The sequence below is a fragment of the Procambarus clarkii genome, chromosome 84, assembly GCF_040958095.1.
Source record: "Procambarus clarkii isolate CNS0578487 chromosome 84, FALCON_Pclarkii_2.0, whole genome shotgun sequence".
Lineage (NCBI taxonomy): Eukaryota > Metazoa > Arthropoda > Malacostraca > Decapoda > Cambaridae > Procambarus > Procambarus clarkii.
In genome coordinates, this window is record NC_091233.1 from 17,169,006 (window position 1) to 17,185,347 (window position 16,342).

General features: G+C 44.2%; 2 long non-coding RNA genes across 3 annotated transcripts in view; one reads left to right on the top strand and one right to left on the bottom strand.

Moving 5' to 3' along the window:
• The window catches only part of LOC123750994 (uncharacterized), a 33,366-nt gene extending 30,817 nt beyond the window's left edge, over positions 1-2,549 (bottom strand). The window contains exons 1-2 of one of the 2 annotated variants that reach the window (XR_011225447.1): positions 2,260-2,549; positions 597-785 (exon numbers count right to left, since the gene is read on the bottom strand). This is a non-coding gene — a long non-coding RNA (uncharacterized lncRNA). Of the gene's footprint in view, positions 1-596; positions 937-2,259 lie in introns of those variants that run through there. The other variant, XR_006772060.2, reaches the window with a different exon arrangement.
• A 6,700-nt stretch (positions 2,550-9,249) lies between these two features.
• On the top strand, positions 9,250-13,668 carry LOC138358511 (uncharacterized). The gene is made up of 3 exons (XR_011225436.1): positions 9,250-9,670; positions 12,962-13,025; positions 13,110-13,668. It is a non-coding gene; the product is annotated as an uncharacterized lncRNA (long non-coding RNA).
• The last annotated feature ends 2,674 nt before the right edge of the window (positions 13,669-16,342 follow it).

Sequence of the window (16,342 nt, forward strand, 5' to 3'; positions counted from 1 at the left end):
AAGTCCCTTCTCTCCAGATGTGTTACCAGGTTTTTTCTCACGATCTTCTCCATCACCTTGCATGGTATACAAGTCAAGGACACTGGCCTGTAGTTCAGTGCCTCTTGTCTGTCGCCCTTTTTGTATATTGGGACCACATTCGCCGTCTTCCATATTTCTGGTAGGTCTCCCGTCTCTAGTGACTTACTATACACTATGGAGAGTGGCAGGCAAAGTGCCTCTGCACACTCTTTCAGTACCCATGGTGAGATCCCATCTGGACCAACAGCCTTTCTAACATCCAGATCCAGCAGGTGTCTCTTGACCTCCTCTCTCGTAGAGAGAGAGTGTCCGTTGAAACAAGTACCTACAATTTTGGACAAGGTGAAAGAGTGTCCGGGCATATGACTTGTTACGTGTACTTATTTGCGATTCGTTTGGGCTGTCACGTGTGGTGATTAATGTTGGGTAAGGCTAGGCCAGGTCAGGTCAGACTAGGCCAGGTCAGACTAGGCTAGGTAAGGCTAGGCCAGGTCAGGTCTGGTCAGGTCTGGCTAGGCCAGATCAGGCCAGGCCAGGCTAGGCAGGGTGAGAGAAGTAAAGCGGCAGGTACTTACGTTTCCGAGAAAGTAGCGGCGGTAGTATATTGTTGATTTAGATTCGACGACATCCTGAAGCTAGTAGGAGGCGGCCTCATCGCTCTCGAACTTCTTGTTGTTGTAGGGGATACGAGGCACACCCAATATCCCCCTTACATTGATCACATCGCACACTAATATTTTTACTATTTCGGACACCAGATTTGTCTGTTTCGTATATGTATAATTGTTCAATATTAAAACCACAATAGAATGCTCTAAGTACTTTCGTATATTAATACATCTTCAGAAGGAATGGTTCGCTCTGAAGATGTATTAATATAAGAAAGTACTAAAGGAAATTCCTGTTTCAATTCTTCATCCGTGGTCTGACACTCTTATTATATATTGTATACACTGAATTATATATACTATGCTTATATAATATATACTGAAATATTGTTACATTTAACGTATGAAACAAAGTATATATCTGTATTTTTAATAAAATATAAAACATTAATATTTATCAACGTATCTCTGTGAATCACATAATTTATCAGTATTGTACAGCCTGTGATCTCCACCTGGCTGGCCACTGATACCTAAGTAGCTTTCATGTGTCCGGACACCGGCGATAGGATTGTATTATTTAACTTTAAAGAGAGAGATATTTCTTGAAATGTTGTCACATTAACGTCTACATCTTCCTTCCTTCTGACATATAGATTTTAAGGTTAATTAGCATATATGGAAATAAATTACACAATTTATAGGCTGGTGTGAAGGGCTTCACACTCTTAGAGCAAGCCATCAAGAAACTGTACAGTATCAAATGCATATATCTTCGCTTTCACTTCAGGCATATTTATGACAAGTATTTAAAGTGTAGCTTATATTTCTGCCTTTCTGTTGACATAGAAAACTTTCGTTTATTACATTATCTAGATAAAATTAGCATTGATCTTCACAAGGTTGTAGTTGTAACATCCATTATAAACAACATTATTATTGCAAAAAGTAGGAGTTTCAAAGTCTCATTTGTATGGATACCTTCTCATATAGGTGTTGTCCAGCATGATGACACAAACAAGGCAGCTAAAACTGAATGTGATAAGCCTGAAGTTGAGTGGGATATGGGCATTCCAATCTCTTCTGTCAAAGCCGCAATATTTTAGGAAATTAGGGAAGACAGAAGAGCAGTCACTGACACAAAAGCCAGAAAGCAAGAGTATAAAGAGCTATGACATGTTTATGTGCCTCTGTAACCTTTTCCACTACCGCCCACAAGATGATATATGGGGTGCATAATTAATGAACTAAACTAAATAAACATGTTTAGAATCGAGAATTATATGAACGGACAGCATAAAACTTCCACTAGTGTCACAATGACAGTGTGACATTGTAATTGCCAGAATTAGGCTAGGATATCGATATGTATCGCAGGTGGCTGCAGGTAATGAATAGCCCCCAATGGTGAATATTCCAATTGTAAACTATGTGAACAAGAGCTGGGACATACTCACCAACACTATATCTGTGATTGCCCTGTTATATGTGACTTCAGACCAAATGGTATAAGGTACTTTGAACTCTGTAATTACTTCATACACTTAGGAATATTGGAAGATATTCTTATGCTGTACCCGGATTTTGCTAACGGAGGCTAATAGATCAGCCTTATATTTTATGTTCTCACCTGATTGTTACCTTGAGGTAGGCCCGTAAGTGGTAGTCCTCTTGAACCATTAACAGTATCAATAGATGATACTGGAGATCTGTGGAGGTGCGACTGGACCCTGCGTGACGGGAGATGTATCCCTTGTTTCTTGTGATTGATTGATGAGGATTAAGCCACCCAAAAGGTAGCACGGGCATGAATAGCCCGTAAGTGGTGTTCTTGTTAGTCACAGTTGATTTTTTTTTTATTGAGGCTGGTATTTTATCCCCTGATTCCATGTATAACTAACCATCCTGTGAGATGGGAATATTTAATGAACTTGTAGCTAGTTTTTGATATACACTGTGTAATCTTTCATATAGAATAGGGTAGCAGCACATTACTGTGTATACCTAAGCTTGTTAATAATAACAAAAAAAAGTTAGTTTCTATCGATAGGGAGAGCGATGGTTCAAAAATCCTTCTTTAAAATATGAATATCTTTCCTATCTTACTAAGATCTAATCTCTGTGATTAAAATGCAAAATTGACTTTGTCACTGCCTTTTTGATAACGTATACAATCATAAGCTTATTTGTGAATCTCTATTAAACAGTAAATCAGAGAGCGTGTAAGGTTCCGTGTTCCATGTCCGAAGAAACAGGGAGATTTTACATAAATACAGTACATGATAGTTTAAGTAGCGAACGCATACCAACAAATAACGATTAGTATTTATAACAAAAATATTGTTCTATGGAGTTGATTTAACTTCCAACCATGTATTTTTAAATAATCTTTAACGTTTTCTGGCTAGTTATGTTAGATTTGATTAAAAATACGCATTCTACTTGTTAATATCGTTAGATTTGATTAAAAATACGCATTCTACTTGTTAATATCGTTAGATTTGATTAAAAATACGCATTCTACTTGTTAATATCGTTAGATTTGATTAAAAATACGCATTCTACTTGTTAATATCGTTAGATTTGATTAAAAATACGCATTCTACTTGTTAATATCGTTAGATTTGATTAAAAATACGCATTCTACTTGTTAATATCGTTAGATTTGATTAAAAATACGCATTCTACTTGTTAATATCGTTAGATTTGATTAAAAATACGCATTCTACTTGTTTTTGCCCGAAACGCATTGCGTAATAGTGGCTTTAGGCATTGTATGTACTAGCTCTATCTTTATATCAATCCATTAATGTAACATCACTTGTATGTATGTACCTTACCTGAATAAACATATTTATTTATTTATTTATTTAATATCGTTAGATTTGATTAAAAATACGCATTCTACTTGTTAATATCGTTAGATTTGATTAAAAATACGCATTCTACTTGTTAACATCATAAATTAAATTTGCGATAATTTGAGCAGAGAAGTTCGACGACTGGATCACTGTGTACAGAAGGTTGATATGCCAGCAAACACTTACCAGAGAACAATATATCTTGGATAAGTCGCTCCACGATATTGTTGCTTGGACCATCGACTTCCTTTGATATTACATATTTACATCTTATTTTGTTATGAAATGATATTTTTTCAGAGTAAAATTATGTTTTCTCATTTTCTGCATCCAGCATCCACATTATAGTGAGTAAATATAACATATTACTTCATTGCTTACGTAATGCTAGGAAGGTTTGAGTAGCTTTGGGTCTTTAGTGGACAGAATCTCCAATAGATGGGGCGAGAGTCGCCCCATCTCTCTCCACCGGGCGGGACTCGAAACTTAAATTAAAATTGCTATATCATTGGTCTCCAACATGATATATTTCTTTTGATGCACTCACAATTACGATTATAGCTCTGTCTTTCTGGAGGCATGTAATATTTTAGGCTTTATTAGCGTATCTTTGTTAATTACACAACATATTGGCAAGTGCGTAGGCGTCTGCACTCCATGACCGAAAAGCTACTGAACGCCACTATAAAAACATATATATCTTCACTTGAGCTTTAAATATGTCTAATGTAATGTATTTAAAATAAAGCTTATATTTCTATCTTTCTTAAGATGTGTAAAACATTTGTGTTTATTAACGAATTTACGTAAAATAAACATTCTTCTGAGAGAGTTGCTCTGTCGCTCAGTCTATGCGGGGGTCGGAGCTCGGCGATTATTAAAATACATGAATCTTCATTAGAACTTTAATTATGTCTATGATAAAGTGTTTAAAATGAGCCTTATAATCCTATCTTTCTTGAGGCATATAAAAAATTTACGATTATTTACAAATTTACGTGAAATAAGCATTGTTCTGAGAGAGAGTTGCTCCGTCGATCGATCTGTCCGGAGTCGGAGCTCGGCTATTATAAAAGTACACGTATCTTCGCTTTAAATTTAAATATGCCCATGGTAAGGTGTTTAGAACGAAGCTTATATATCTGTCTTTCTTGTGACATATAAAACTCTTACGTTTATTAAGGAATCTGCGTGAAATAGGCATGGTTCTGAGATGAATGCTGCGGTTTTCGAGCTCGACGAGCGATGAAAACTGCCACTTTTATACAACTACAAATATCTTCGGTTTTACTTAAAATATTTGTCTGGTAGAGGTTTTACATATAGATCGCGTTTCTGTCTTTCTTCTGACTAATAAATAATTTTGGTTTAATCAGTTATCAAGATGTTTTCAACAATATTCTTTCAGCGTTCGTCTTTTCCAACTTGGGCGACCCTTTTGGAAGCGCGATACTTGGGTTAACCCATCCTATAGTTGGGTTTGTTTCCAACTGGGGTTCGAATAGAGCAACTAATAATGTATTCTTGTGTAAATACCAAATACAAAATATAGAAGTTACCGCTATAAAAGTATAAGAAAACTAGAAAATTCGCTGCTAAAGAAAATGGTTTATATGCCTAACTTTAGTATTCTTCCTGTAGGACAGTTAGATTCGTACTCAAATCACAATCGAGAATTCCGGGGCGAATCCCAGGTGGGACATAAATGGTTGGGCAACTAGAGGTCCCCAACTTAATAATGAAGGAGTGAGTAACACCTGCAGGTGACCGTGGGGAGGGGGGGGGGGAGAAGGAGGAGAAGCAAGGGTCAAGAGAAGTAATGTGAGGAAGGCTAACTGTAGGGAATCAGAAGTTAGTAATTGTCTTGAGCCCCAGTTGAGAAAGCCAGGGAAGACCCGACCGCCTCATTGACTTAACTTTTAGAGCTTTTAAAAGACAGATAAATTTGATGGTACATTGATTCAGACGTCTTGCAATGGTCAGATTCCAAGGAACAGCGGTCTCACGCTCAACAAAGTACAATGCAAGATAGAACACGAGATGCCATTTATCCATAGGGTTATAAACCCATAGAACCGCCTACCCGCCGAAGCCGTAAACGCCAAAACATTGTTGAAACTCAAGATCAAGCTCAATAAGCCACCCAACAGTGCCAATAGGTGGGGATAGGAAGGCCAGTGACAAGCTGCCGGCTTCCTGTCCTCATCGAGGCCACTAGAGAGAGACAGTACCCCTCAGATAAATTCAGGTAAACCGGATCTAACCTAACCTAACCTTGAGGTGCTTCCGGGGCTTAGCGTCCCCGCGGCCCGGTCGTCGACCAGGCCTTCTGGTTGCTGGACTGATCAACCAGGCTGTTGGACGCGGCTGTTCGCAGCCTGACGTATGAGTCACAGCCTGGTTGATCAGGTATCAGGAACACCTAGCCTAGCTTGCCTACATCTTAACTCTAACTACTCAAATCAAATCAAATCAAATGTTTATTCAGGTAAAGTCCATACATACAAGGTGAGATACAAACCTTGATGGATTTATAAATAAAGCTAGTACCTACAATGCCTAAAGCCACTATTACGCAAAGCGTTACTAGTTTTTATGATATAATTTAATGACAACTTCTCTTCTATTAATTTTTCAAATCATTGGAAATGTTCAGTGTTTATCTCAATCAATGGCTTTAAGTATTTTTTATGACACTAACTGCAACTATGTTAACTTTTAAAGTACCGCAAATTCATATTGTACACTGTTTTAATGTGTTTTACTAAGTATTATTAAAACATCAGTTGGTATCTGCAGTAGGATGTACTTCCAGCGGCAGCAGCAGCAGCGACAGCAGCAGCAGCAGCAGCAGCAGGAGCAGCAGCAGCAGCAGCAACAGCAGCAGCAGCAACAGCAGCAGCAGCAGCAGCAGGAGCAGCAGCAGCAGCAGCAACAGCAGCAGCAGCAGCAACAGCAGCAGCAGCAGCAGCAGCAGCAGCAGGAGCAGCAGCAGCAGCAGCAACAGCAGCAGCAGCAACAACAGCAGCAGCAGCAGCAGCAGTAGCAGCGACAGCAGCAGCAGCAACAGCAGCAGCAGCAGCAGCAGCAGCAGCAGCACCTACAGCAGCAGGAGGAGGAGGTAGGCGTAGCACTCTGAATCAGAATGAGATCCCAGCCATGACTAATGAGAACGACAGTGTTTACTAAGAGAGGGGGTCGAGCCCACAACAATGGTCAGGTGGTGCGGGTGTGTGACCACACACAGACGGGTAACTGGTGAACAGTCTCTGAAGACATCTTACAAACTGGCAAGAAACTGGCCAGTAGTCTACAGATGACTTGGAGACTAGCCAGTAACTTGTACATTGCCTCTGAAGAAGAACAGGGGAAGAATCAATTATTAAGTAATTGATGAACAGTCTCTCGGTAACTATTATAAAATCATTTGTATACAGCAAGAATTGATTATTTTAATTCGATTTGTTGTTTAAATTTGATGTCAATCAAAATTTTCAGGAATACTTGAGTGCAAATTTCATATATGAGATTATTTTTAATGAGATATTATGCTGCACTTAAGTCTATTATAATGTTAATACCAGTCATTATTATACACCTGTATGAGTCATTATACAATAGGGGTGTTGCGGAACATTATACAACAAGTGGTATAGGATTCACACCCATAAAACACACTGCAGAAGACCTGTATTGGTCCATACGAGGCAGCTCCTATTTAAATCCACCCAAACTCATTCATACATGTCTTACCTACGCTTGAAACAATCGCTCCATAGATTCACAATCAACTACCATATTCCCAAGCCCATATTTACCCATGAATTTCCGAGCTGAATTAGAAAACGGTGAATTGATAAAAGCATTAGAAAACTCTCTTATTTCTAAACGATTATTTCTATTATATAACTCTATTAACTTTCTATAACTCTATTATTTTTAAACGATTATTTTTATTATATAACTTTATTAATTTTCTATAACTCTATTATTTCTAAACGATTATTTCTATTATATAATTTTATTAACTTTCTATAACTATTATTTCTAAACGATTATTTTTATTATATAATTCTATTAATTTTCTATAAACTTTATTTCTAAACGACAAATTTAGTTAACACGAAAGAAATGAGAGAATCGATGAAGGAGGAAACAAGGAAGATATAACAGAGGGAAGGAGAGAGGGAAGAAAGGTAGGGGAATTATAGGTTCTCTTAGTCACTTCACCTCCCTCACTCCCCCTCTCTCACCCCCCTCCCCATGAGGAAGTCATGAGTAAGGAGGCTCACCCAGCCTCAGTGTGCAGTAGGCTTGAGTGTTGTCTTGTGCCGGCCGAGACTCACCGCTGAATATATACAGGTGAGTAACCCCTCGTCTCATAGCCTTATAGATCCAGCTAGACCATACTCACCTCTGGTGAGTAATCTCTCATAACATTATGCTCAAAAACTATTTTCAACTATTTTTATGTTTAGGTGGCATTCGTGATGGACAAAATTTCCAGGTATTGGCGAATCCATGAGTGCAAATTCCATATAATTCAAAATCAAATTTTTTTTTCCACCAGAAAGCTTAAATATTTCATAGACGAAATAACATTCTGCGTGAAAGGATTAACATTAGATTGTCTGCAAGAATATTTTATCGTGTAAATCGAAGTAATGGTAAGATTTATATATATATATATATATATATATATATATATATATATATATATATATATATATATATATATATATATATGTCGTACCTAAGTAGCCAGAACGCACTTCTCAGCCTACTATGCAAGGACTCGATTTGCCTAATAAGCCAAGTTTTCATGAATTAATTGTTTTTTCGTACTATCTAACCTACCTAACCTAACCTAACCTAGCTTTTTTCGGCTACCTAACCTAATCTTACCTATAAATATAGGTTAGGTTAGGTTAGGTAGGGTTGGTTAGGTTCGGTACATATATATACGTTAATTTTAACTCCAATAAAAAAAAATTGACCTCATACATAGATGAAATGGGTAGCTTTATCATTTCATAAGGAAAAAATTATAGTAAATATATTAATTCAGGAAAACTTGGCTTATTAGGCAAATCGGGCCTTGAATAGTAGGCTGAGAAGTGAGTTCTGGCTACTAGGTACGACATATATATATATATATATATATATGTCGTACCTAGTAGCCAGAACTCACTTCTCAGCCTACTATGCAAGGCTCGATTTGCCTAATAAGTCAAGTTTTCATGAATTAATTGTTTTTCGACTACCTAACCTACCTAACCTACCCTAACCTAACTTTTTCGGCTACCTAACCTAACCTAAAATATAAAGATAGGTTAGGTTAGGTTAGGTAGGGTTGGTTAGGTTAGGTAGGGTTGGTTAGGTTCGGTCATATATCTACGTTAATTTTAACTCCAATAAAAAAAATTGACCTCATACATAATGAAATGGGCAGCTTTATCATTTCATAAGAAAAAAATTAGAGAAAATATATTATTTCAGGAAAACTTGGCTTATTAGGCAAATCGGGCCTTGCATAGTAGGCTGAGAAGTGCGTTCTGGCTACTAGGTACGACATATATACATATATATATATATATATATATATATATATATATATATATATATATATATATATATATATATATATATATATATACTAACCTATGTGTTATGTTACAGTGGAGATGGCGGTGGTGGCAGGGGCGGTGGCAGGGGCGGTGGCGGTGGCGGGGCGCTGGGCGGTACAAGCCGCCAGCAACCCATACTTCGACCCACCGGACGCCGTCGACGAAGTCAGGTCCTTCCTTCAGTACAACGATAAACCGGACTTCAACAGCTCGTGGCTTTCACAATCCCGCTCTTCACCTTCACAATGCCTGGAGCGGGGGACTTTACGACCATTGGCCTCAGTAGCCAGTCCTTCGGGGTCATGACCTTCTTATCCCTCCTCCTTCTGGGACTCCTGAGTGTGGCTGCCTACAACGCTTACCGGAAGCACCCCTTCGCCAGAGAATTTTCAGATTCAGACGACTTCCTTCTGACGAGGATGGTTCTGGAGTCGTTCTCGGATCTGCCTGGCGTGGTGGATACAAGGGCCTGTGCCAATCTGGGCGTTTGCGGTGCCTATGCCGAGCGAGACAGATACGGAATGATTGCCTGGCCCATCAGATTCCTCGTCCAGTAGGTGTTGCTATAAGTTCTTTGACGCTTAGACTAGTTGGTACAGGTAAGGGCGTGCATTTGACAGGGTCGGCGTTCGGTCCACGGTAGTGCAAGGGATTGGGCAACGTTTCTTCACCTCGTTCTTGTATTCCACATCTTTGTCCTCCTATCCCAGCTCCTTGTCCTCATATTCCAGCTCCTTGTCCTCATATCCCAGCTCCTTGTCCTCATATTCCAACTCCTTGTCCTCATATCCCAGCTCCTTGTCCTCATATCCCAGCTCCTTGTCCTCATATCCCAGCTCCTTGTCCTCATATCCCAGCTCTTTGTCCTCATATCCTAGCTCCTTGTCCTCAAATCCCAGCTCCTTGTCCTCATACCCCAGCTCCTTGTCCTTATATCCCAGCTCCTTGTCCTCATATCCCAGCTCCTTGTCCTCAACTCCGCCTCTCCTTTTCAAGTGATGAGCAGTCAACCTGCTTTAGCACTTTCTCCTCATAATCACCTAACCTTCACTAGCACTTAGTCTATCTCATATTCCTTCCAAGCGCTCTATAGTCATAGTGGCCTAGTGTTTTCTCCCGATAACTACCCTGATACTGAACGTCGTCCCTGTGGTTCAGCAGACCAATCAATTGAACACAAATTGTTAGAGGGGGAAATAAAATATGTTTGTTTACACTAGAGGGAACAGGATTCGCTAGTTTTTTTCCAATCCAGTTCGACTCCAAATGATGTAGAGGTTCAGTCGGTGAAGGATGGATGCCCAGATGCCCCACTATGCCCGGGGCTCGAACTATGGTCATCTTTCTGGCCGAAGGGAGGAAATTATCAGGGGGGAAAGCACCAAGCCAGCTATACAGCACTGGGAAGGGGTCACGATAAAAGGATTTGGGATGGGACGGGGAAGGAAGGAATGGTGCCCAACCACTTGTGGACGGTCGGGGATTGAACACCGACCTGCATGAAGCGAGACCGTCACTTCAACCGTCAAAGTGGTTGGGCAAATTAGGAGATGCAGTTAGTCTCCACAATACTGTGTGCTGTTCACAAGCCTGTCGCCTCATTGGGATATACACTCTGCAATTTGAGCTGTGAGGAATGTCTCATGGGAACGAATATACATGGATATACATGGAGAGGTATACCCCAGCTTCTGAGTCATGTATACTATACACTGAGAGTTTACTTTTGTCCTGGACTATGTTCAGGACAAAAGTATACTTTTTGGTCGGTCAGTAAACTATTGTGGTGGCCTGAACAATCCTTACGAACACGTGCATGATAGGTTATCTTGAGGTTATCTTGAGATGATTTCGGGGCTTTAGTGTCCCCGCGGCCCGGTCCTCGACCAGGCCTCCATCCCCAGGAAGCAGCCCGTGACAGCTGACTAACACCCAGGTACCTATTTTACTGCTAGGTAACAGGGGCATAGGGTGAAAGAAACTCTGGCCATTGTTTCTCGCCGGCGCCTGGGATCGAACCCAGGACCACAGGATCACAAGTCCAGCGTGCTGTCCGCTCGGCCGACCGGCTCCCATGATGATGGAACAGCCTACACGTCGCACGGGAGCCGGTCGGCCGAGCGGACAGCACACTGGACTTGTGATCCTGTGGTCCTGGGTTCGATCCCAGGCGCCGGCGAGAAACAATGGGCAGAGTTTCTTTCACCCTATGCCCCTGTTACCTAGCAGTAAAATAGGTACCTGAGTGTTAGCTGTCACGGGCTGCTTCCTGGGGGTGGAGGCCTGGTCGAGGACCGGGCCGCGGGGACACTAAAGCCCCGAAATGATCTCAAGATAACGCGTGAACAATGCACCGTTAATCTCAGCTTAAAAGTACCGTAGAGATGAACCCTTCAAACGTGCATACCCTCACGTGCTGCCGACGACGTGCTGAGTACGTTAACCCAATCACGTACACGTTAATGCCTACTGGAACCCCCCCCCCCCCCCTGTACGTGCGCACGTGGGATCTCAAGGTCACCACCACAACATAGCTGTAAAAGGGGACGGTACGCCCTCTCACCGTACGTGCCTGTACGGTGCAGTGGGGTACAGGTTGTGCTCGGCCGTACCTGGGTACCTCTTCACGTACCTGAAGAGGGTCGAGGGGCGTGTGAAGAAGCTCTGGCCTCGTCTCAGCGCCGGGAAGGTTAAGGACAGGCCAGTTCACTCCTCCATCAACCTGCTCTCGCACAAGACAGCACATATTTGACTTATTACTTATAGTCACTATTTCGCTTATAAATATGTATATATGTGATATACTGCAAGCCATATTTTTTTCAAGGCACTAACTTTTTCTCTCAGTTTCATTAAACAATAGAGATTTTATACAAAATTTGACAATATCCTGAGTTACTTTACAATTTATTTCTATATTTTAGTTTTGTTTCATTATTTTTATAAAACTGTAATATCAAGATAGGTAAAGGTTCAGTACTAATTGTAATATCTTAACATACTAAGAAGGTTAGGTTAGGTTGTGGTTTTCTATTCAGCTTTTCAAGGTAAACTCAAATATTCACAATAAATTATTATGTCACATATGCACTTATTCATAAGCAAGATATTGACTATAAGCAAGTGCGAGAACGGGTTGCCTCCATCCCTGTTGGCATTTGTGTTGCTCACGTGACCTCGCAAAGTGAGGTGATTTGATGAAATTATGCCCAACATTACCCTCAAAGTGCCGTCGGGGCGGTGGGGAAATAGCCTCGGCTACCATCGTCTTTTGTACGGTCACTGATGGTCGAGTGGTTAAGGTAGCATATACCCCAGTTGCATTGTGCTCCTGGCGGTCTGGGTTCGAGTCACTTCTGGGGTGTAGTAGGCATCCATCAGTCTCAAGAGACAATGGAGTTGCTAAGATACTGTCTAAGATACGAGATTGTCTAAGACATGGCGAGTAAAACTTGTAGACGCAGCAGAAACAAATATTTATATATAAAACACTTTAAACATGTAATATGAAGTGAAGGAACTAGGCTAATCACCTAGTTCAGACCTATTCTGATAAGAACGAAGCAGAATATCATAGGATCTATAGCAAGTCCTTCCTATTGTCTCGATTATCTAGGAATATTCCTAGAATATTCCTAGATATCTAGGAATATTCCTAGAAATATTCCTAGATATATAGGAATATTCCTAGCTATCTAGGAATATTCCTAGATAATCGAGCCAATAGGAAGTACTTGAATACTGACATTATGGGAAACAGAATAAGGGGAAGGAGTAGTCATCAGTATGACTCTTAACTACCCAACAACCGTCTTACAGAATGTTGTTTCCCCCCTCACTACAGGTACTCCCCGGACACACCTGAAGACCTGTTGACGGAGTTCCAGAAGGCGGCGAGGGACGGGCAGGTGGACGGGCAGGTGGACGGGCAGGTGGACGGGCAGGTGGACGGGCAGGTGGACGGGCAGGTGGACGGGCAGGTGGACGGGCAGGTGGACGGGCAGGTGGACGAGCAGGTGGACGGGCAGGTGGACGGGCAGGTGGACGGGCAGGTCTGCCGGTACAAGTACCCTTGTTTCATGCAACCTCTCGACCACCTTCTCTACTTATATAACTACTGGTACGGCGGCCTGTAGATGGCTGTCCACCAGGACGGGAGACAGCGCTGACGACAGGACTGTCCACCACGGCGGGAGACAGCGCTGACGACAGAGCTATCCACCACGGCGGGAGACAGCGCTGACGGCAGGACTGTTCACCACGGCGGGAGACAGCGCTGACGACAGAGCTATCCACCACGGCGGGAGACAGCGCTGACGACAGAGCTATCCACCACGGCGGGAGACAGCGCTGACGACAGAGCTATCCACCACGGCGGGAGACAGCGCTGACGACAGAGCTATCCACCACGGCGGGAGACAGCGCTGACGACAGAGCTATCCACCACGGCGGGAGACAGCGCTGACGACAGAGCTATCCACCACGGCGGGAGACAGCGCTGACGACAGAGCTATCCACCACGGCGGGAGACAGCGCTGACGACAGAGCTATCCACCACGGCGGGAGACAGCGCTGACGACAGAACTATCCACCACGGCGGGAGACAGCGCTGACGACAGAGCTATCCACCACGGCGGGAGACAGGACTATCCACCACGGCGGGAGACAGCGCTGACGACAGAGCTATCCACCACGGCAGGAGACAGCGCTGACGACAGAACTATCCACCACGGCGGGAGACAGCGCTGACGACAGAACTATCCACCACGACAGGAGACAGCGCTGACGACAGAGCTATCCACCACGGCGGGAGACAGCGCTGACGACAGAGCTATCCACCACGGCGGGAGACAGCGCTGACGACAGAACTATCCACCACGGCGGGAGACAGCGCTGACGACAGAACTATCCACCACGGCGGGAGACAGCGCTGACGACAGAGCTATCCACCACGGCGGGAGACAGCGCTGACGACAGAACTATCCACCACGGCGGGAGACAGCGCTGACGACAGAGCTATCCACCACGGCGGGAGACAGGACTATCCACCACGGCGGGAGACAGCGCTGACGACAGAGCTATCCACCACGACGGGAGACAGCGCTGACGACAGAGCTATCCACCACGGCGGGAGACAGCGCTGACGACAGAGCTATCCACCACGGCGGGAGACAGCGCTGACGACAGAACTATCCACCACGGCGGGAGACAGCGCTGACGACAGGACTATCCACCACGACGGGAGACAGGACTATCCACCACGACGGGAGACAGGACTATCCACCACGACGGGAGACAGAACTATCCACCACGACGGGAGACAGGACTATCCACCACGACGGGAGACAGGACTATCCACCACGGCGGGAGACAGGACTATCCACCACGACGGGAGACAGAACTATCCACCACGACGGGAGACAGGACTATCCACCACGGCGGGAGACAGGACTATCCACCACGACGGGAGACAGGACTATCCACCACGACGGGAGACAGGACTATCCACCACGACGGGAGACAGGACTATCCACCACGACGGGAGACAGGACTATCCACCACGACGGGAGACAGGACTATCCACCACGACGGGAGACAGGACTATCCACCACGACGGGAGACAGGACTATCCACCACGACGGGAGACAGGACTATCCACCACGACGGGAGACAGGACTATCCACCACGGCGGGAGACAGGACTATCCACCACGACGGGAGACAGGACTATCCACCACGACGGGAGACAGGACTATCCACCACGGCGGGAGACAGGACTATCCACCACGGCGGGAGACAGGACTATCCACCACGGCGGGAGACAGCGCTGACGACAGAACTATCCACCACGGCGGGAGACAGCGCTGACGACAGGACTATCCACCACGACGGGAGACAGGACTATCCACCACGACGGGAGACAGGACTATCCACCACGACGGGAGACAGGACTATCCACCACGAGGGGAGACAGAACTATCCACCACGACGGGAGACAGAACTATCCACCACGACGGGAGACAGGACTATCCACCACGACGGGAGACAGGACTATCCACCACGACGGGAGACAGGACTATCCACCACGGCGGGAGACAGCGCTGACGACAGAACTATCCACCACGGCGGGAGACAGGACTATCCACCACGGCGGGAGACAGGACTATCCACCACGGCGGGAGACAGAACTATCCACCACGGCGGGAGACAGGACTATCCACCACGGCGGGAGACAGAACTATCCACCACGACGGGAGACAGGACTATCCACCACGGCGGGAGACAGGACTATCCACCACGGCGGGAGACAGAACTATCCACCACGGCGGGAGACAGAACTATCCACCACGGCGGGAGACAGCGCTGACGACAGAACTATCCACCACGGCGGGAGACAGCGCTGACGACAGAACTATCCACCACGGCGGGAGACAGCGCTGACGACAGAACTATCCACCACGGCGGGAGACAGCGCTGACGACAGAGCTATCCACCACGGCGGGAGACAGCGCTGACGACAGAACTATCCACCACGGCGGGAGACAGGACTATCCACCACGGCGGGAGACAGGACTATTCACCACGGCGGGAGACAGCGCTGACGACAGAACTATCCACCACGGCGGGAGACAGGACTATCCACCACGGCGGGAGACAGAACTATCAACCACGGCGGGAGACAGGACTATCCACCACGACGGGAGACAGGACTATCCACCACGGCGGGAGACAGCGCTGACGGCAGAACTATCCACCACGAGTCTGCTATGGTCCATCACGGCTCAGTAACCGACAACGAACTCTTCCTCTGGGTTATGTCACGTCTTATACACGAATTAAACTTGAAATCTTCTCCCTCTGCACTTACGAGTCCCTTGAACCGGCTCGGGGGAGATAGAAATAGCCTAAGCTACTCTATCCCTTTGTGATGTATTTCTTTCTTGTCTCAATAAACATACTTGAACTTGATCCTGTCTTTACAAAGCTTCGAAAATGAATATGTAGTCAGATATATATCTACAATCAAGTGATTACACGAGAGCAGCGTCACTCTGTGATTGGCTGAATGAGTTGAAAGTCTCTTCAATTATTATTGAAACTGAAAATTATAATAATGCCTTAATGATAATAAAGTGTATATCTCTAATATATATATATATATATATATATATATATATATATATATATATATATATTTGTCTGTTTCATTTTATTCTCGTGTTCAA